The 22,592-nt window shown below is 45.8% G+C and overlaps 2 protein-coding genes across 12 annotated transcripts in view; one reads left to right on the forward strand and one right to left on the reverse strand.

Annotated features, from left to right (window-relative positions):
* Positions 1 to 22,592, reverse strand: part of LOC129736044 (relA-associated inhibitor-like) — a 410,983-nt gene that overhangs the window by 42,725 nt on the left and 345,666 nt on the right. The gene's annotated exons all lie outside the window — the stretch shown is intronic.
* Positions 9,397 to 22,592, forward strand: part of FBLN2 (fibulin 2) — a 106,343-nt gene continuing 93,147 nt past the window's right edge. For 2 of the 10 annotated variants that reach the window (XM_055709970.1, XM_055709976.1), the window contains exon 1: positions 9,484 to 9,612. The gene's annotated coding sequence lies outside the window, so the exon portion shown is untranslated. Of the gene's footprint in view, positions 9,613 to 9,660; positions 9,823 to 16,085; positions 16,212 to 20,859; positions 21,011 to 22,592 lie in introns of those variants that run through there. The other 8 variants (XM_027799516.2, XM_027799517.2, XM_055709974.1 and 5 more) reach the window with 7 other exon arrangements.

Here is a 22,592-nt window from a genome sequence, read left to right on the forward strand (position 1 = left end):
ACTTCTCCCCAGAGGCTTGGCGGCCTCCCTGAGGGGCTGTCAGCCACATCCAGCACAGGGTAGCCTGGCCCCTCAAGGAGGCCCCCGACGCCCCCCAGCATTGATATGGACACAAGCAGAAACAAGGAAAAGGGTTTTTTTTGTGTACATAAACCATAAGTGAAAGCCACTGTGCTGCTCCAAAGGTGTTTCAAAAATAGAGCAACAGTGAGTAGCAGGAGGCAGGAAGGACTGCTGTGGCTCCCCCGGCCCCTCGCCCCACAGCAGGGGTACGCTCCCCCTGCTTCTATTTCTGTTATTTTATACAGAAGGAGTTGTAAGTGCAACTCATTCATCTTGGGAGACTGTGCCCCTGCTTTTTTCCTGGCCTGAAACTCTCCTCTGTGGCCAGAGGCTCGCTAGCTTCTGGCAAACACTCCTCCTCAGGCGGCTGTAGGCTGAGCCTCTGCATTTTCCCTTGTCAATGAGCTGCTTGCTCCCTTGCCCTGAAGCAAGGCACATCTCAGCGGGTACCCTGCTCCCGTGGGTTGGCCACCCACACAAACAGGATGGCCACAGGGAGCCCAGTCCCCATTTGGCCACAGGCAGAGGTGCTGGGGAAGGAGAGGCACTCCTGAAAGTGCCCTGTATCTTGAGGCCTCACCGGATTATCCTGCAACAGGGCCTTTGGCTCCTCCTAATGCCTGGCTTGTATTAAAATCAGGGGTGGGGGAGAATTGAGATCCTCCTTCTTTATTGGCAAGGGTTCCCACAGGCTGCAGGTGTGGACTGCAGTTTTTTCCCTCTCACCTGTGCAAGGGCTAAGCATGGGCCAGCTGTTTCAGAAAAGCCATGAGGCGAGCAGGTAACACAGGTGAGTGGGGCCTTTCTGATGAGCAGCTACCACAGTGCTTTGGTAATCACAGTTTTCAGTTTACAGATCTCATCTTAACAACGACAAAAAAAAAAAACCCAAACAAAAAAAAAACACCAAAAAAAAGAGGGGGGGGGGGGGGGGGAGGCAAAAAACCTCTCTTCTGTGACCCTTCCTTTTTCCTGCAAAGATGCATGGCTTACACTGCACCAGAGTGGGAACTGTGGGCAGCTGGGCATCTGCCCACCGCTGTCTGAAAATTTCTTCATAGCAACACTTCCCCACAAACTGTAATGTGTTGAAGAAACAGACCAGGCAGCTGCAGGTCAGACCTTCGCTGTAGAGAGGGTTTTTTTCTATTTATTTTTTTTATTCTGATGGTTATAAAAATAATGGGCCACATTTTTCATTCTCTCTGGCATTGTTAAGGAGAAACAGGGATATAGGGATATCCCTAAACAGTTTACATCTGTGTTCTGAATCTTGAAGAAAACACCCAGCCAAATTTCAGGAGAGAAACTGGAGACAGCTGTGAAAGGGGCGTTGCTGCTGTTTGTTTTATAGGGTCATCTATTCCCTTCAGTAGTAACAGGAGAACTATGTCCAAGCCAATCATGAGCTGGCCTTTGAGTGTGAACTAACCAGGGCCACATACTATTACAGCCTTGTTACTTTTCTATGCAGTATCATCCATAAATTCAGCAAAGAAGTATGTGCTGTATGTGGATGCCTATTCCACAGGTCCAGCTCCAAAGCTGCAGTTTCAGCTACAGTGGAAAAAAAGGAAAAGGAAACATCTCAGCTGGATTTCCAGAGCAGGTAACATTGGGACTACTTTTTAACTTTGAACTGAGATGATTTTGTGTGAACTAGGTATATTTGTGCAGGATGACTTCTCCAAATAATCCATGTGGGGCTCATGAGATGGTTTTGCTAAGAACTTGGCTAGCCGCATGCCTGTGTTGCCCAACAACAGGAATGTTTTTGCCTCACTAGATGATAACTTTCACATGTTGGAGATCCATGGCAGTAGAAGTCAGTACTAACCAGCTCACATGGCCTTTAGCTTTCCAAGATTCAATCATCAGGTATCCAGGCTGATTCAAGTTTTCATTAGCTCCACACCTTATCCAATTTGGGAAGCCTCTAATATGAGGCCTTGGTCCTGGCTGGAGGAGAGATATTGTCTGCTAGCACTTGGTGACAGTCACCCATTTCCCTAGAGCAATCAAAACACAATTTTACCTGCTTGAATCATTTGCATTTATAAAACAAGCAAGGGAATCAGCAATGACAATTGCATACTAAATAACACTAGGTTAGTTTCTAACCCAACTGGTTTATTTTAAGAGAAGGCTAGTGGAAAAGGTGTTGAAGGCCTGAGGTTGATGCTTTTACTAGAGAACCGCTTGGGGAGGGGCAGCAAATTAGTATTCTGGTGGTGGCCACCACTGCCTGGTGGGATCAAGAGACAGATTTAGTGTTAAAACCAGAAGCCGTTGTCATATCTGCCCTTGCATTGGTGTGTTACTGGAGGGCAGAGCCAGGCAGGGTGGCACAGCTCTGCCAGCCTTGTGGCTGGATCCACACCCGGACTAGGGCAGGTTTTCAGATGCTTTAATGATAATGGCTTGTAATAGCTGCTGAAAGGTATTATGGCAAGCAATTGTTTCTTGCCATACCATTTCAGGATGAAGACACAATCTTCCCATTTTGCGTTGATAATGGAGTGTGCTATGGGGATGATGAGATTGCAACTGAAATCTAGGTGGGAATATTCAGGTCCAGAATGAAATCTTTAGGAAATTACTTTATAGCTTGGAAGGGAAAGGAGGGGAATTCACATAGGCTGGTACATATGAAAAGCACAAAGAACTAACATCATGGGCATGGCAGTGAACCCCAGATTTTACAAGAGCAGAAATATGAGTGCACAAGAACATGCCTGCAGGGCTGTTCATGCCATGGCAAACACATATGTGGCATTTTGGGGGAGTTCTGTGGTGTGGGCAAAGACACTGACTCCTGATAGCTACAGGACACTGCAGGAGATGGATACATGCTCATCTTGGATGCAAATGCAGGAACTGTTCATTTTTAGGTGATCATACAAATATGAGCCACCACACTGCTGTGAGCAGAAATATTTAAAGGGAAAAACTCCTGGCAGTACAAGATGAGCAGGTAAAATTCAGGAGTTGGGAGGTATGTCAATTAAATATCTAAGTAAAGGAATGACAGAAGATACAATTTACTTCAGCTGAAATGCCTGGCAAGTCCTCACTTGCACTGAAAGGGCAAGGGATTAAAAAAAAAGCCCACACAAACTTAAGGGAGAGCTTAAAGATATCCCCACCACCCTGCCTGGGGCTGGATGCATGTCCCTGCAGCCTCTCCCGTTTCATTCCTTCTCCTTCCTCCTCATTGTTCTGCTTTGAGCACAGACCTGTGGCAACCCTGCTACCCTGGGAGCACCCTGAGCCCCTGTCCCGTGCCTGAATCCTAACTGGACTTGGAGAAGTGATGGTCCAATGTCAGCAAACAGGGGCCCTTTGCTGCCTTCTGTTTCCTTTGCTCTCAGTCCCTCTCCTGGTTTTACTGCCTGTCAGTTGTTCAGTCTCCCTTGGGAGATGCCATAATCCTTAATTCTTCCTTTGCTCTGAATATCTCTGGGCCATGCCACCTATTTGCCTTGTCAGTAAATCCTCTCTAGACAAAAATGTCTTGTGACATTAATTTGTTCCAAGCACCAATAGGGGATAAAACTGTAAGAGGACTCTAGACTTTGAAAACTGAAGTGGCTCTTTACAGGAACAGCAACGGAGGGTGTGCACACCTTCGTGGGACATTTCAGCCCTGCTCATGGTTTGGCTACCAGACTTCCCCTTGCTTAATTTCTTCTTGTGACCTGTAGCCTCCTGGCTTTCCCAGTGGTTGCTTTCCTCCATCCTACCTACTGCTACATCCAGCAAGGCTGGGTGCAGTGCTGACAGGTCTCTGCACCCACAGAGAACCCTGCTGACGTTAGCAGAGCTGTATGTGGGTGCAAAAACCCACATAAAAAGAGCCCACACAGAAAGAACCCATGGGCTCTGGGTTCTAGTTGGCAACCTTAAATATTTGTAATGTTCTGCTGAAATGACTTTTCAATACTGTTATCCTTTCCAAATTAAGAACATGTTTCAGAATCATAACGCAAAGCATTACTCGTGGGTAGCTTCACATGATGCAGCACGTTGGTGGACATTCTTATCTTGGGTGTTTGTCTTGTTTTGTTTACAACCTGTACGCAATTTGCTGCAGCAAACCTGAAGTGGATTTTAACAGTCTGCATTAGTCAGCTCATCCACCACAAAAAGAGACGGAGCTTCATCTGTTTTTTGAAAACTTTTGAAGTCAATACTGAACACTTTCAAAAAAGAAAACAACAAAAAGCAACTTGTTGTTTCAACTGCATCCTCAACTTCCTCTCTCTCAAAATGTCCAGGTACAGAAGATCCCATGAGAGGAACTGGGATGGCCAGAAGGAAATAGGAGATGCCAACAGAGGTGACCGGGGAACACTGTAACTCCACCTGCTCACTGCACATCTGCATGGATGTCAGATTTCAGCATTATCAGAAATCAGTCCAAACTAAAATGGGTCTGACATGCTTAGCAGGGGTTTCTGGGGAACTTTACGTGTGACAAAAATGAAGGTAACAAGCCCTGGAAGAGGGCGTGTTGTACCTGTTGCTACAGCTGTGGGTTAAAGGAAGAGCTCACCTTGGCAGAGGATGTCTCAGTAACCTTTGCAGTCTGAAAGTTCATCAGTGAGGTGACATCTGCTGGCATCAGAGCACTGATTTCTGAGAGCCATGCTTTCCATCATGTACTTACTGATGGTGAAAAAGCTTGAGAACAAGGAACAGTTTCAAGTCAGATTCCCAGATAAAGATAATTTTCCTGCCATTTTTCTTGAAGAGCCCTCTGATCTTAGATTTCGGTACATTTCTCAGGCACCTGCAGTAAAATGTCAGAATCTGAAAGAAAACCTTATGAAATGCAGCCTGTAAGTGCTCTTGGTTTGTCAGTACATTAAATTAACAGTCACTGTCAGGCACATTTGCTCCTTACTCGAAGAATTATGCTTTACTCTGTTTCACATGTGCAACTTTATTTCCTCCAAGGGCACTGAATGGGTACAGCAGAGTACTCCATTTGACCAAATATGTTCAGAAAAAACTGGCTGATGATAGAGAAAGGGTGATGCTGTTTTCCTCCTAAACTGTCCAAGTAGGTAATTCTCACACTGCATTCATCCAGCACTGCAGGAATCTTCTCTTGTAAGCTGTTTCCTTAACTTTGCATGTTAAGAGTTCAACCATGCAGGTCACCGCAAATCGTTGTGAGTCCTGGTTATCAGAAATCTCTAGAACAGTATGAGCTTTTCTCCACTGGGTTCAGCATAGACATACATTGCAATTGATTTGTTTGGATTGGGCTAGTCTATAAATTGTGCAATTTTTCTCTCATTTGAAATGTGTTAGAATATTGACTCTCTGGTATTTCAAAGCAGCAACATCTGCTAAAAGCTTTTTCCTATATGAGCTGTACATTTTTATGTTTCTTAACTGTACATTGCAGTAAGAGGCATGTAGTAAGTAAGAATGGCCTGACTTTGGGCAAGTAGGCATTGTTTTCTGATGCTTTGTGGCACCTTTGCAAATTCTGAAAAAAACATGGTTGGATAAGGACATATGAGGAAATATTTCAGTCTGAGTCTGCCCACATTTGAACAGTTGTTCAGCTCTGCTCTGTGGTTATTCAACCAGAGTAGCACTGTTTTAAAGTAAAGTGGGAATGCTATAGCCATGTGGAAGAGTCACAGAGATGTGGTGAAAGAGTTGCTACAATTTACAGTGGCAGAAAAATGGGGGAGAGGACACTGGTGGTGTGGTTCCCGCTGGCCTGCAATCAGGAAATTGTTGCTTAGGAAACACTAAAGACTTTTTTTTTTTTTTTTTTTTTTTTTGGTGTTAGCTCTGGATTTTTAAAATGTCGCACCTTCTCTCCTCTGACTTGGTTCCTTTTCTTTGCGGCTTTTACTTTGAAAAGCTCCGGTTGCTTCAAAGGGGGTCAAGTTCTCTAGGATTAACTACAGAAGGTACAGAGGCTTCTCTATGTGTTCTGGTTTCCTGCCTGCCTCTTGGGAGCAGGCAGTGCTATGCCTTTCCCCTTTGGCGCCCAATGCAGAGCTCAGAGTTTCAGGAGTGCTGGAGATGCTAAAAATAATAATAATAAAAAATATGGCTGAATTAAAGTCCAAAAGAACGTTTTTCTTCCTTAAGTCAGACTTCCAAAGAGTTAGTTTTGCTTTCCAAAGCTAGTCCCCGAGTGGGTATGTGCTAATCCCACCAACGACAATGGCTGCTCTGTATCTTTGTGTGGATTCACACGACCTGCCTTATCCTTTCAGTTCCCAAACAACTTTTTTTGTCAGTTTTCTTTCATTCAGAAATGATGGATATTTCCATTTAGCCTCACTTCCTGAAATCTTGGATGTATTAGTTCTTCAGTGTCACTTGAATTCAAAGCAAAGTATTTTAAGTGATCTTATGATGTTAATATTACCCTGTTTCTGAGCCATATTTCTACTCAGGCAAATTGCGTGAAAGCACTGCCTGAGGACAGGCCACCAGCATGACTCCAACTTTCAACTTAGGTTTAGGACTTCCTGGGTTTATCCAGGTGAGTGGTGGTGTGGTGAGGTGCAGCAGAGCTGAGCTGGCAGGTTAACAGCTGTTTTTCTCTACTCTGCTGAGGAGTTTCTATACTCTACAGTAAGATCCTATGGAGCTCTGTTGTGTCCGTTACTGCTTTTTTTACACTAATACATAGAAGAATGAATTGGTTTGTCCTACTAGTACTTCAGGAGCTCATTGGCAGAGCAGGGTACAGCTGCTCCCTGTGCCACAGTTGCCCACCCTGACAGTGCCGTTGCTCTTGTTCACCTCAAACCTCAGTTGCTGGACACAAGACTGAGATGCTGTGTATGACTTCCCCACACCTCTCCCCCTGTAAAGGTGCACCAACAAATACTGAGTCTGTGGTCATGTTTCTGCCTGAAGTCTCTCCCCACCGCTACACGTTCAGCTCTGGGCATAGCAAGGGCATTGGAAATGCTGTAGTATGACCATTAAGAAGGATTTTTTACTTCTGTCTTTAATGGGTCTGGCTGTCAGGACCTCCTGCTGCCTCTGCCTGTGTCGGTTGTGTTGGTGGAGCAAAACTGGTGATAACAGTTACTGGGTGTTTCAGGCAGAGGAAACCTCATGTTGAAGATCTAACTTGGGGGTGCAGCTTGCACTCCCCTCTTAGATCTGAGGAAGGATTTGTGTACCTGAAAGCTTCTCAAGTATTTTCCATGTGCATCAATTTATGTAATGAGGGATTTTATCCCTACCCACAGACTTTGTCTTGTGAGACTGTCATGGCTTTAACAGTAAAACCTGCTGGAGTGATTACAGGAGTCTCCTCTAATTCCTGTTTTGGTTTTATCACAGTCCTGGGGCTGACTCTGTTGACTTCTCCTGGTCTTTCTCAAACACATGTGACTACCCTGGGGTGTGGAGCTGGCAGATGTGGGCTCACTCCCAGCTCAGCCACAAGCCCAGTACAAAGCCCAGATGAAGCATCACATCTGGCTCTGCTGCTTCCCATCTGCTCGTGGCACAGCTGGGTGACAGCAAGTGGCACTCACGGGCTGTCACCAGATGATTTAAGGAGACTGTAAACTCCACCTTCAGAGCAGCAGCGCTCACATTGCATCTTCACAGGCAGAGAGACATCAGTCCTCTGCTTTCTATGCTTTCTTTTTTTCTTCAGATGAAATTCAAGACTCTGTAGAATCATTTTTGGAGGGTTAATTGTCTCCTCACACAATAAAGAGCATTCTTCTCTCTGGCTAAAGTTACACAAGAATTTTATATAGTTGCTTTAGCCCTGAGGGTGTCCAGCAGTGACTGACAGCAAATCCTCTCCCCACACAGACTGCAACATCACACAATAAGACAGTCCCACTTCCCCAAGGTTTGGCTGTGTCAGAGATACCACAGTATTCAGAAATGGAATTTTTTACACTGCTACTTCCCCATAATTGTATGCACATTTTGTCTGTGCAGATTTCAAACTTGCCTGTGAATGGGAGCTGCTGAGCACCAGAGCAGTCCACAATTTTTCTTCTATAATGTTGCATTTTTACTGTCAGACTGGGCTGAGCTGTGTTTGCTGAAAGGAGGAGAGTGCAGCAGGAGGAGGACACAATGAAGAACCTCTCCTCCAGGGTGGCAGTGACAGGAGACGATCTTTCCATAATAAGGTGACTGAGGACTGCCGAGAGCCACCACCTCTGACGGCAGCAGTAGATGCTACTCCATCCCTTGGCTGCTCAGAGAGGCAAAGCTGGCAGCAAGACCATGGCTGCCCTGCCACATCCATGAGCCAGTTGCTCTGGGCAGCTGTCCGCACTGCCTGTGCTAGAGGCAGGCAGGAGCTTTTTGCTGAGGGCTAAATCTGGCAGCTTTGGCAGGGCAGAGTGCCGTGCTTTTGTGGCCCTCCCCAGGCAGACTTGGGCAGAGCTGTCCTCTCCCGACAGCTTTGGTGGGCATCAGACAGGATGAGCAGTGAGGCCTGGACGTGTGGGGGTCTTTGGTCGGTCCCTTCCTCCTGTAACTCAATGCCCAAGAAGATGGAGGAGCTCTGCAGTGTGGAAACAGCCCCAGCTGGGGCTCCCTGTGCTGCCTGCCCCAGGGGCTTGTTGGGGAGGTTCAGGGCTGGCCCTACAGGCTGGCTAAGGGCTGGAAACGGCTTGGGCTGAAGGGGCAGAAATGCAGAGGGGAGCCGAGCCTGGTGCCCCAAAAGGAAGGCCCAGAGCTCCCATCCAGGCCGAGGCAGGCTGGCCTGGACCCAGCTGGGGCGCTGGAGCGAGCCTCCTGCGCTTGCAAGCATGTCCCTGCTGCCGGGCGGGGAGAAGGCACCCTGGGTTATTCTTAAGACCCTCTGAGGGATGTTTTCTCGATGACATAGTGCTGCAGTGACTTTGTTCTTCCCAGGGACTTGCCTCTAATTTGTACCAGGATGAGTTTCTAGAAACAGTCTCTGTTGTCATATTGGACCCTCTCGATGTAAAGATTAGGATCAAAATCATGAAATGCTTCAGTGGCGGCTTACTGGGAGGTAAGCTGGGGGCCGCATGGATCTCAGGAAGCAGGAGTGTCGGGTGAAAAGAAAATTAAAAGCAATTCACGTGATTTTGAAGCCACCTTTGATTGTCTGAGTGGGCTGAATGCGGGCAGACCCGGGAGGGGAGGCACCTCTGCCCCACGGCGGGCACAGGGCTCGGTTTTCACCCCCACTTTTTTGTCCCCCCCAATTGCAATTTTAGTTGCAAACCCCAGGAAACAGGATGCAGGCTCTTCTCCTCCACGTGAGCGTTATAAAACAGCCGATCTCATTGTTTCAGTATGTACAGCCCCGCTCCGCGGGCTCCCCGGGGCGGCGGGCGCTCTCCTCCCGCCTGGCCCGCGGGGCTGCCGCTGGCCGCGGTGCGGAGCGCGGGTGCGGAGCGCCGGGGCAGCAGCAGCCCCCGGTGTCAGGTTAGCCAAACACCCCGCGCCGTCGGTCAGCCCCGCCGCGGCTTTCCGGCCCCTCCCTCCGCCTCCCGGGGTCCCCTTGCCCCTTCCCCCGCGGAGCGGAGCGGAGCAGCGCGGCGTGGCGCGGTAAGTGCAGCGGCGGCGGAGCGGCGGGGGAGGGCGGGAGCAGAGCAGCCCCCTGCGCCCCGTTCCGCGGAGGTGCCGCGCTGAGCCGCCCCGCGGAGCCCAGCGGTAGGTCCCGGGACGGCGGCCGGTCCCGGGCGGAGCGGAGGCGGCTGCAGCCCCTTGGTGCAGTGACACGGTCCAAAGCCCTTTCGCGGCTACTGGGACAAATATGTAAATATTTCCTTACGTTGTTCCTCTTCTCGCTCTCCTTTTTTTTTTATTTCTCTCTCTCTCTTTTTTTTTTTTTTTTCCCCTGAAAGTGGCACATTGTCAAAGAAAAAAGTTTCTGTAGATGTTTCAGAGCTGTTGCTTTATTGAAAACAACTCCCTGGGTGGAGGCAAGAGCAGCCTGCGGTTCGGTGGGAGTGTTTGCAAATCAAATGTCGTTTGGAGGTGGGGGGAAATCTGGCAAAATTGTTCCATAAACGTGTTCTCCAAGTTGTGCAGGCTTGCTCGCCTCGTGTGAGCTTAAGTGAAAACCAACGGGAAGTTTGAAAGGAAGAGGAGAAAGTACATGGGATAAGTAAGGAAAGTGCTTTCTGCCTGCTTTTGCTGGGCAGCTTGGATTTCTGGAGTGAGCAGCGATGGGTGCAAACACTCACCAGCTGCCTCCCTGGCAGAGTGGACCAGGGGGCTGTGTCAGAGATTTCGGGGACTAGTCTTGCAGGATTGCTGGAGAAGTCCACACCCGGGCAGCAGAATCACTCATGGTGTGCTGAGGGCTTGAGAGGGAGCCAGCCTGCCCTCTGCCCGCTCGCCTCCCCTCGCCTTATCTATTCCCCTTGTTACTCAGAGACTTGTGCTGGAGCCCGTCTGTCTGCCCAGAGCTGAGCCACCCGTGGGGAGCAAGGCCAGAGGAGGTGAAGTTGGGTGCAGGGACTGTACCACCTGCAGGAAGGTGCTTTGAGCTTACTGGTACCACACTGGCATCGAGCTTTTTCTCTAAGCATTTGGTACTGACAGAGAAGATGTTACTGCTGAGTTGTATCAGTACTGCGTTTTGTTTCTTTGCACCGATTGGCGATGAGTAGAAGGGTGGTACTTGAGGGTGTAGCTGTTCCTATGGTTTTCTAACAGATCATTAGACCCTGAATTCTCTCCGTTACTGCTCCCCCTCACGGGACATCTCTGTTTTAGGCATCCTTGTCCTTTTGGTTGCAGAGGGAAGCTATGGGCGCATCCCCTAAAATAAACATGGCTGTATTTATAACTTGGTTAAACTGTCATTTAATAACAAAAGCTACAGGTTATGGTATGCAGACAATGGGTGTAAAGTTACCTGAGAAAGATACAGCTTTCTAGACATAAACCACCCATATTAGTGGAATGGATGAAACCATTTTTGATACGAAAGATTTTTCCCTAATAGCAGAATGGGGCCTATAGAGGCCAAAAATGGTCTTTTAACTGCTTCTTTTCGCAAAGGGAGTCAGCTGGACTTTCAAAATCACTTTGAAGACAGTTACACCAGCACTAATAGAGCTGGTGTTGGCGTAAAAATATCATCTAAAAATCACACCCTTAAATGGCATTACTGTGTTGGCAAACCTTTTCCATTGCTGCCTTGTTCTTCAACAGACATGTTAGTTTAATTGTATCCCTGTATTCTGTCTCAGAGGCAAGGCTCTAAGCAGGATTTATTGAAGGTACTGTGTTGGCTGGAGCTTTACCTTCCCCAGTAAAGACAAGCAGCTGATGGCAAAGCAGCTGAGGCCATTGGTCCTGGTAGCTCCTCAGGGATCCCACTTTTGTGGGACTACTGGTCTGAACATACTGCAGTAAGATGCTTTTCAAGCTATACTGGGATAAATAATAGGTAAACACTAGCCCTGCAGCATATTTAAGTACTAGGAAAAGTGTTTTTCTTATAATTCAATTTGGTTTCAGTGGTTGGAGAGATCTCTCACTCTTTTCCTTCCATCCAGCCATTTTACCACCTTTTCAGTTGCATTAGGTGGTAATTTGGCATTGTATACTTCCAAATGTTTCTGATCTACTTGAAGCTGGAAGAAGTAATCTTTATGCAGTTCTGTGCACTAAGTGGTAGGTAGCCTTTCAGGGGTGATGATGGACAGTGAGTCACGGTGCTTGGTGGCATAAAGGTGACATTCCAGTGCCATCAGCACCTTCTCTCCTGCTCTGGCATGCAGCATGGGAGAGCAACAACCCACATACCTGAGGCTGGTTGTGTGAGCATAGGTGAGGGTCAGTTGGCCCACTGGAAAAGGCCCATGAGCGTGCAGGAGTCTGTACCAGTGGCATGAGTGTAGCTTTACTCCTGCATATGCACAAGATGAAGCCCACCAGCCATCCCAGACTGGCTTTTGGCTCTGGTGGTAGATTGTTACAGAGCAGTAGTGCAGTGAGAAGTGGCATCTGCTCAACTGCTATCTCTCTGGTTTTGGTATTGAGGCCTGTTATTACATATCTCAGAAATAATTTGTTTTGCTGGACAGTTCCTCAACAAGTGGGACAGTGCTGGGGGATTTCCATGCTGTCAGGACCACTCCAGCCCTGTAGGTGCCTGTTCCTCTGGATTTGCAGGACCAAAGAGTAATTACATCCTATCTACAAGCTGTGACCTTCTTTCACTCCATGTTAAAAATTATGCTTTTTGCGCCTTTTGTGTGTGTGCTGGAACCTCTAAGGACTCCTGTGGCTCTCATTGCTATAGTGTCTGGTATCTCCTCTCAGTTCTCAAAGCCTGCATGGAGACTATCGGGTATGGAGGGTACCGTGACTGTCCTTCCTCATCATTCTTGCGCCTTTAGATTTTCCATCCTGTGTAAACCAAACCAAACCTACTGCCAACCACGCCTTTCACAGCTGCCGCCTTTCCTTTATTCTGGGAGATGACAAATGTTTACAATGTTGGTCTTTTCTTTCAAGCTGTTCTTTGGAAATTTTTCCATGCCTGGGAGTTTCTTCCCCTAGTTTGTGGGTAAGAGGTGGGATTTAACTGCTTCTGGCAAAACCAGAAGTGTCCCTTAAATTATCCAGAGATTTCTATGGTTGCTGGAAAGACTTACAGCGGGGCACATGCTTTCCTACAGCTGCCTTCTAGCTTTTCAGCAGAAGAAACCAGACTGCTGCTAGCTGGCTCACCAGTGCCGGGGCTCCTTGTCTCTTTCTTCCATGAGCCTTTGACCTTGGGACAGCCATGGTCTCAGGTGGCCTCATGCTGCCCCAGGCAAGGGCTGCGCCTGCTGGGAGCTCCCCTTTCTCCTCTGTCCCAGGGCTGAACTGCACTGAGGTGTTTCTAGTTCTAAGTTACATGCAGATCCCTAGTGGTGGAAAGAACCTTGACTCTTAATTATTCTGCTTCTTGTCTCCTCTTAGATGTACCAACAGCCCGTGTGTTTAGAATAAAGCTCTGATATAGAGATATGGTATCATGCATTCGCTTTTGTTTAGCTTTTCCCCTCATTCTCTTGCATTAGAAATTTGGATTTCCTTCCAGCTCATTGGCATAATATTAACCTTCCTTTCTGCTGGGAGTGACACGTTGCCTTTAATACAGGGGTCTGGATTTAATATCCCAAGAGGTCCTTTTCCAATTTCATGTTCATATAGATCAGGAGCTAAAAGAAGAGACTCCTGAAAGGAGCTTTCCAAAAAGTGGCTTGTTTTCTTCTGCTTACATTATTGCAGTCTTTTTGCAAGAAATCAAACTGTTGAAACAAACATATATCCCACTTGGATATGAAGAAATTGCAGCTCACTTGTGGCCTGGATCCACTCCTTCTTCTGTTGAACATAATTAGAGCAAGACCAGACCCTTTGAGTTACCATTGAATTCTTGTGTGTTACAAACCTAATATATTATTCATGAAAATGAAGTTGTGTTAATTACGTCTCCTGGTCTGCTTTAAGGCATACATACATGTCTGTCTTGTTTGCTAATTAACTCTGTGGATTGAATCCAAAATCAGGGGGAAGTTTAAGCACTGTCACTGATCCACACATGCAGCTCTCCCTGACTTCATTGTCCAGATGTGACCTCCAAGCTTCCCGCGTAGGGGAGGCTGTGGAAGTAAATGCTTGACCGGGAGATGTCACTGACTTTTTTAGCTGGGTGCACTAGAGCCTGTGGCTTTCATCAGTGTGGTCTCATTTTTATGAATGAAGGCAGGCAATGACTGCCGAGCTGTCCAAACCAGTGCCAGGCATCCGGTATTGTAGAGACGTGGGTGGAGACAGGAGCGTGGGAAGTGCTTCTGCGCCAGCGGTCCCACCGTGGTACAGCTGCGTGGCCCGCCTCAGGCATGATGGACAGCAACCCTGCTTCTGCGGTCTGGAGGTGGTCTGGGCTCAGGGGACCCTGGAGAGACGAAGTCATGAAGAAGCGTGTCACATGCTCCTTTTTGTGAAGTAAAGGCTTAAAAAGTGTCCCTTCTCACCTCACAGGCTCTTAACTGCCTATTTCAGTAGGAATTTATTTTTCTTTTTTTATTCTTAGCATGAAACTTCTTTTAGTTCAGTTCTGGTTTTAGTTGACTCTATTCAGTGGACACACCTGGGAGACAAGGAGCTCATTTTTTCCTGTATCGATGAAACCTTCTAGCAACTGCTAACCCCTTACACCTGTACATGTATAGTCGAAAAAGGATCTTAACGGAGTTTTGTCTAGACTGGTGGTGGAGGGAGAGAGAAAAAGCAATGCCAGGGGCATGGATACATGACTTTTTGGAAATAGAAAATAAAACCAGCAAAGATTATATCCCCAGCAGAGGTGGCAGAAAGGGTCTTATGGGTGTTCTTAATCTACCTCACTGCAAAGTCAGCCAGGTTAGCTCAAACCACCTTTGTTTTTGACTTAAATTAGCTGAGTCTGCACTAGCACAGTGAATGTTCTCTCTGTCCCTCCTGCCAGACATGCGGTGGGGGACTACCAGGCAGCTGCTGGTCCTCTGCCAACTCCTGCTATAGCCATGTCCAGGAGAGACTGTTGGCGTGTCCCCCGGGCTTTACTGAAATGAGAGCTGAGCTATTTGTCCAATATCAACTTAACCACGTTTGTCAGACAGAATCAGCTTAAGATGTGCCCCTTACACTCACATTCATGCAGTCCTAAATCATTTCAGCTTGGTACCTTATCCCCCAGCTCAGGTCCCATTAACAGTTCTTTCTGGGAAATTTCACAGGTCACTGGTGCTCTGCAGCAGCCATCACAAGTGGGACCAGCTGAACTCCTTCAGGGTGTCTGTGTGGTTCAGATTGAACAGCTTTTTTACCCATGGGGGGACAGAGCTGTTCTTTCACCTGAGGATTTGTGAACCATTTAAGATGGTGCTGGATATACATGCATGGACAGAGGTTTAGAGGATGCCTATGGGATTTGAATTCCCATTTAAATTAAAAGGCAATCTGTTGTCTGTGTTTCTGTGACAATCCCATTTGAAGTGTTTTATAGAAACAACTTTCTGAGACTTTAGCTTTTCTGCACTGTGCACTGGGCTTTGGAGGACAGATTACTTATTAAAAAAAGGAGAAAGAAGATAGAAGCTGGAAAAGTACTGTTTTGCTGGTGCCATGAGTCTTTAGATAGGAGAGAGATGGAATGCGTTTAAAACTCTGAAGTGTTGTGTAGCCTGAAACCTTTTCATAGGAGAATGCTACTTTAAATATATGTCTGGAATGGGAAAAAAAAACAACCAACCAACAACCACTTCTGCAAATGATGATTTTTTTTAAGAATTAAAACCAACTGTTTAGAAGTGATGAATTATTGTAATATGTGAGCACTGTAAAGTTTCATCTATTCACAGTAGTATTTCAAATGATTTAAAGTTGTTTGTTCAAGGTTTGCTTTTACCATGTCATTAAATGTCATGGATTTGTTCCAGCTGTCCTCCACAAATGTATCACTTTTGATGGATTTTGCATGGGAACAGGCTGCCAGATTTTATTTTTGATACCAAAGCCCAATTCTATTTTATTTTTAATACAGTTTTGCTGTGCTGAATGTATTGCTGGCATTTAAACGAGTTGGCAGAGAAGATGCTAGCAACTCTCCTGGGCAGAGTTATTGGACCTGGTTTGCACCTTCTGAAACACCTTGAGACTGGGGTCAAGGGTGGGCATCTGTGCAGATACCCAACCTCTCGGACCACTACCAGACAGACCTTTTCCTCTGGTAACGGCTGTGCCAGGCCACTGCCTGCCGTTGCTGTCACTGCCTTTTGTCAGGAGGTAGCAGTCCTATCTGCTGGCTGCGTCGTTCACAGGAGCACTTCCTAATTTGCTTTAGGCAAAATCAAGTGGATTATCTCAAGCCACTAATTAGACTATTGAAGATAATCCTGCTGTCTTTTGGGTTTGTCTCTTTCCTTCCTGAAGTGAATTAGAGAGGACTGTGAGAGGCTGCTCCACCAGCCCCATCTGAAGGGAGCTGGGCTGTTGCTGCTCGTGGTAAGGACAGGCAGCTGGAGGTCTCACCAGCACAGCTGCAGCCGAGGAGGGGATAGTCACCACGGCGCACTAACAGCCTAATGCAGTCACTGTTGGAGGAGAACATCTTTCTTACTGAGCTGCTGAGGCTTGCCCAGTGGCTTTACCAGGTCTGTCGAGGCGTATTTTTTATTTATTTAATTTTCATAACCAGGACACTTACATTTGGTAGCGTGTCATCTTTTCCTATTCTAAACTAATCTGCCTCATGCGTGGTGCCCTGTCATATAATCAGTACAACATCCTGTCTGATGGTCTGGAAAGACTGGGTGTGATTTAATGTATAAAACTTGGATGGCTACTTGGAAAGGATATCATCTGACACTGTACAAAGCAGATCGATTTGAGGGATTACGCCTCAGTTCTGAACTGGTAAAGAGTGTAAATGGATCCACTCAGTAAGAGGAACTGAAGAATGCTCTGAAACATTAGTTTGCCTTTAGAGCAAACCCAAAAATGCAGTCTGCTTTCGGACATGCTGTTTGGTTCCTGGCGTAGCTACTTGCATATCCAAAAGGGTATGTCCTGTGCACGTGATTAGCAATCCCTTAATTTTTTATTAAGATTTTTGCATTCTTCTCAAATTGTTGACATAGTACACTATACCCTGGAGTGCTGCAAGTGTCTGAATATTTTAGGATGTGTAAAAGAACAAGAACATGTAATAGTGTCTTTTCAGTCTGGGCAAATAGATTAACTTGAGTGCATCACTTATATTCCCAGGTTTAAATAAAATGAACTAAGATGCTAATAATTAGAAAGGAAACTCCCAGGTATATATTTACTGAAATCTCTCCTGTAAAGCGTGAAAAAATAAATTAGCACTTTATGATGTTTATCATGAAGATGAAGCATACCCCTAGACCAGACAGTTGCATGTATTTAATTCTAGGTTACATTTCTGTAGTTTGAGGTTGCTTATCTCTTGAGGCTAGAAACAGTGTTTTGTTGCATGCTTGTGCAGTGCTGGGCAGGGTGGTGCTCAAACATGCAACCAAGGTTCCACGTGCTGCCCAGTTGTGATAAGTCTTTCCACTGGAAAAAAACCACCCTACAATAGGTGGTGAGGTATATCAAGCAAGCATGTGTATCAAGCAAGCATGTGTCTGTGTTAATAAAATAGTCTCCACTGGGTTTAAAATGAAATGTTCCCATTTCTTAAGACTGCTTTCCTAAAACTAACTTCCAGAGACTAAGTAACATCTGCCATCAGTAACATGCTAATGTTTGGGCCCTGGCCCTGAGAGTGCAAAGCACATGGCATTCATATTAGTTCCTAGGATGGGGTGCAGAGCTAGGTGTTCGCAGGCAGGCACTTGGGCAGGAGCACACCCGCAGATTTGTGTAATAACACAACTGTTTGTTTTTCAATGGCATTTTTTCCTGATGAGTAAATTAAGTAGGTCTTGTTTCCTCATTAAAAGAAAAGCTAAGTTGAAGAAGAAAAATGTTTTCTGCAAATCACATCCTGTTTTCATCTTCATTCAATTAGTACAAATTTTAAGTTGCAGAGTGTCATCCATCTGACCTACCTCCCCTCCCCTCCTTGTTGACCCTGATATTAGAACTATGGGAAAACTTAGACTGTTGGCAAAATGGGTGGAAAATCAAATGTTTAATGTTTTGCTTGAATATTTTGTGGTTTCTCCTGAAATTCTTTGTCTGAAACAAAGGATGTTCTTTGTTCTTTTTTTTTGGGGGGGAGGTTGCTTTTTATTTGAAAAAATATGCAATGTCATTGTGGATTGCAGAAGTTCCTACAGAAATGGTATAAGTTCTCTAAAAAAAATACTTTTTTTTAAACCTGGAAAAAAGGAGGACAGTTAGAAACTGCAAAAAAATTGTCTATTTTGATGGTGAAAAATGGTTTGTTGGCAGATTCTTGCAAATACATTTAGAATCAAAATGTTAGTGATTTGGAAAATCTTGAAATAGAGTAATTTCACATGACCCCCTCTTGGAAACTTCTGAGTTTTGCATTCTTTGCTCCAGCACAATTCCCAATGAAGAAATACTTCAAAAAAGCAAGATTGTGGATTCTTTTAAAAATGTCATTCCTTGCTTTTTGGGTACTGCACTAAGCTGTATTTATATATCTTAATCTTATCCTGATTTATATGATCAAAATTAAGCATTCACGGATTTATTTGGAGTCTGGAAAAGATATGAACTGAACTGCAGGATACACAGTTGCTGCCCTACTGAGCTGGCAGGCTGGGCATGCCCAGGCTCTTCCAGCTGGATGTCGGGCTGCTATAGCAGTGCACTGCCCTCCCTCCTGGGCATCCCAGCCAGTCACCTGTCCCCTGGCTGTGCTCCCTGCCCCCCCTCACCGTTTGCAGGCCTGAGGAGCAGCAATGGACACAGGGGATGGGCTGGAGGCAGTGGTCGGTTCCCTCTGCAGAGCTGCAGCTGGGAATGAGGGTGTCCGCAGCCCCCTGGTGTACAGAAAAAAACCCAAATCCCTGGGAGCAAGCAATGAGGGGAGGAGGGTGGTGGGGCATGCTTAGTCCTTGCAGAGTGCCCAGTACAGGGCCTCTGAGCTCTAAGGGAAGCAGGAAAAAATGGTGGCTTTGTGATGATGTGCGTGGAAGGACATTCTAGTCACTTATCTTCTGCCCTTCCAGCCAGGCTGCCTATTGCTGGGATGCTAGCTTGGGCTGTTAAGTAGCGGCTAGTTGTCACTTGAGGAGTACTCCTTTGTTATTTCAGAATTACTGAGACACTTAGTTGGCTGTTCATTAACTGCCTTAGAGAAAAATAAGATCTGATTAATCATCATTTCAGCAAATCATAGCCTGTTCTACAGGCTAATGAAATTAGGCAGTGAAGAGCTGGCTTCCTGCAGTTAGCTGTGACCTGCCCTAGCTGTGCAGCCCTCGCCGCCTGGCCCTGACCTGGAGGGCTTGAGGTGCACAGAAATCAGAGGGGTCACTGACATGAATCAGGGGTGGGAGGCATAGAGTCCCATGTTAATGGGGTGAGGACCACGGAGCACTGCCCAGGGCACAGTGGAGATGATGCCTGTGCCTGGCAGAGGTACAGGTTGTGGCTATAAACGCAGCCAGCCAGCAAGAGAGACGTCTCTTGGCTGCGATTCCTAACCTTTGAGATCACTTCACTTCCTTTTTGTAAGCAATCATTATAACTGGTGAAGATCAAATTTCTCAGCTGAGATCTTCAATTCACCATTGAAGAATATATATTTTTTCTCTGAAACAGTCATATATAGTACCTTATTTCAAGTGTTACCTTACATGTTGATTTCAAACATAGCTAGTTTATTAAGCTATGCAACAAGGAAGATGCAACTTGCACCTTTGCTTCAGAGTAAAGGTTTGGAGTCTGAAGAAAGGAAAACTCCGCAGATGCAGAATGCAACTGTTAGACATTCCACCCAAGTTATTTGCAGGTGTTACTCACAAAGCCAAGAATTTAAAAAGGAGGTTCCTTACATGGAACTGCTTTGCCGCCTTCTGGCCAAGAGTTGAAGTTCCCCCAAAGCTTTTCTATTTTCTGCCATCTTTGTTTCTTATGTCCTTCCTTTTCCACGATTCCTGACTGTTGCTCCCCTTTAATCTCTTTCAGGGGCCCCTTCCCAGCTGTTTAAAAGCAGCTATAGCTGTTCCCCCCCATCTGCCTAGGGTTGGCAGAGAAAGTAATAGCAACCTCCTGGGTTTTTTGCCAAGTGGGGCTCCTTCCGCCTCCCTGTGTAATTTGATTTGTCAGTGTTTGAGACTTTGACAATGTTGACATTGGGATTACATGGAATTTGCTTTCAAGAAATTTGGGGAATAGCACAACCATTGACAGCTTGCATTTTACCCTTTTCAAGACCTGAACGTTCAGGAAAAGCCTACACCAGATTGGTGCTAGTTGTTAATCACTTGGGCTTTGGTGTGCAGCACTTAGATGGTGGGGCTGGGGTGGGACGAGCAGGAGTGACAGAACGTGAGGACTACTCTACCCCTTCTTCTTTGCACCATGCATGTTTGGCAGCTTCGCAACTGGGTTAACGCTTCTCTGTGCAGTATTTGGGACCAAGAGGCATTTTCTTCTTCTCGGAAGTGCAGTCTTCTCATCATTAAGCATGATGATGATGCAAATACAAACCAGAAATAGATTAATAACTATAAAAGAGTATTAACAGAATAATTAATTAAAGACAGTTTAGAGGCTTTTTAGTTTATGTTTTTCATAGTAGTAGAAAGTTTTCCTCTGTTAGCAGAAGAAACTGCGATTGCTTCTTACTTAGCTGATGGCAACACTAGAGAGGAATGGATGAGTCTTGCAGCTAAACCCATGTAACGTCTTCACTCCCAAAGATCGCTGACCAGATGCCCAGGCTTTGCTGGGTCTCAAGGGGTCACACTGGGCCTTACCAGAGCTGTCTCAGTGGACTGCCATGGTATTGGCCATGGGGAGAGCGATGCCCCCAGCACTGTGGTGGTGGCCCTGAGCAAGGAGGGCTGGCCCATTTGATGTGGGGGCTGTGGTCCCTCTGCACTGGGCACCTGGGGAAAGGGAGAAAAGGGCCTCAGCAGCCAGTGAATCCCCCATCCCAAGGTTTGGTAGGTGGGAACGAGTTGTTTAACAGCCCCATTTGGGTGCAGGAGGCAGCCCCAGTGCTGCTCTGGCTGTACCTTGGTCAGGAGGCTGTAGGCATGGCTTTGAAATGCGAAGCAGCTTCCTTAGACATTGCAGGGGGTAAAAAGTGAATTAACCATATCATAGGCACATGGTACTTCCCTGCTCAGATTACACTACAAAATCTGGGCAGTTCCTAAGATAGAGCTGGAAAAGGGGATTTGGGAGTGTGAGCAGCACTTGGAGCAGAGCACAGCTGACATGGCTGGGAACAAAAGGTGATAGGAAAAGTCACTGCATCTACATTGCTGCATATCCACAGGTCAGCAGAAATCCTTCGTAACTGGACATTTGTTGCAAATTTGCTGGGAGAAGTGTAAAATAACTTTGTTTTAGTGCTGGCTTTGCTTTGTGCCTTGTGTTCTGCTAGTTGCAAAGATTGTATCTGGCTGTGTTTCTCTTTGATTTTGTACTTTGTTTTCCAGATTTGCTTTCTAACTGTTCATCACTCTTGTTAAATATCTTCTGTTTGATGCAGTTTATAGACTTAAGTAGATAGGGGTGGATTTGCTTTGTTAGTTAGACTGCTAAAGCTGTGTCTGCTCTGCTCGTGGACAAAGCTTTTGCAGTACGGATATTTTTTTTTGCAAATACTCCATAAGCAACACATGTGTTTGTGCTATTAGTCAGATCTTCATGGACTGTTTTTTTATGTTCTCCTCAGAAGTGAGCTTCTTACAAAACCCATTATTTTTAATGCTGCTTCTGGCCTTTTGACTGGGAATTCAGAGAGCATTTTACCTCACATACTGAAGCGAAAGTTAGGTTTATTTTTGTTAATGTAAGTCAAGAAGTAGCAATGATTCACTGTGACAGGCTGAATGTGAGCCATATGAGCTGAGCTGCATAAGCATAAAGGATGATTGTGCTGCAAAATATCTCCAAGTAATTTAGATTTTGACACACTTACCACTTCTCAAGTTGCATTTTCCCCCTCCCCACCACTCTGCCCTTCCCCCACCATCCAGGATCTGATGTGATGGAAAAATATATGCATTGTCTCTGGGAATAGTAATGGTTGGGCTAACAGTGCTATGCTTTTGTGAATTTTATCATAGCAATGTGAGAGCTTCACAAAGAGATTATAATAATTGCATATGCTTACATACATAGTCTTAAATGATGACTTTATGTGCTTAAATAGCTCAGGTTTTAGATTGTAATTCTTATTGCTTAGAGCATGTAAGTGTCATCTACTTCTCTGTTTCCCTAACGGGTTTTGAAATGCACCAGTATATAGTAGTTTTCTGATTTAAGAAGTGTAACTTTTGCATTGAGCCTCTGGAGCACAGCTCACACGCAGCTCCCGGCGCGTGTGACAAGGGCTGCATGTTAGGGAGGACTGCCTGTCCCCGGGAAGCCCAGAGAACCGGGCAGAGTGCCACTTGAGTCCCACTCTTGGGTGGAGGATTTTATTGTGCCATTTTTTTCCAATTAAGCACTATTGATTTATTTTGTGCATGTTTTATATTTTTTTTGTTGTAGACTTTTTTTTTTTCTTTTAATCTGTGTTTTTTTCTGTATGAATGGTGAATGAAAGCTCTTTTAATGTTGACTCAAATGACACATACTCATAAGCAAGATTTTATGTCCAGCCTTTTTGTTGATTAAACATCTGCATGGCTTAGCATTTGGATGTAGAAAGGAATAGCAAATGGAAGTTCCCTTCTGGCTAGGGTTTCTTACCAGTAAGTGAAAGGCGGGGTTGGGAGCTGTTTGCGTATGTGTGTAAGTGTAATATATTAGTGTAACATCTATAAAATAAGACATACTTTAATGGCTCTTAAACTTGTAGACAGAATTCTGTTCTCTTAGGAAGTATATCATGCAGATACAGCAGATGC

The sequence above is a fragment of the Falco cherrug genome, chromosome 4, assembly GCF_023634085.1.
Source record: "Falco cherrug isolate bFalChe1 chromosome 4, bFalChe1.pri, whole genome shotgun sequence".
NCBI lineage: Eukaryota > Metazoa > Chordata > Aves > Falconiformes > Falconidae > Falco > Falco cherrug.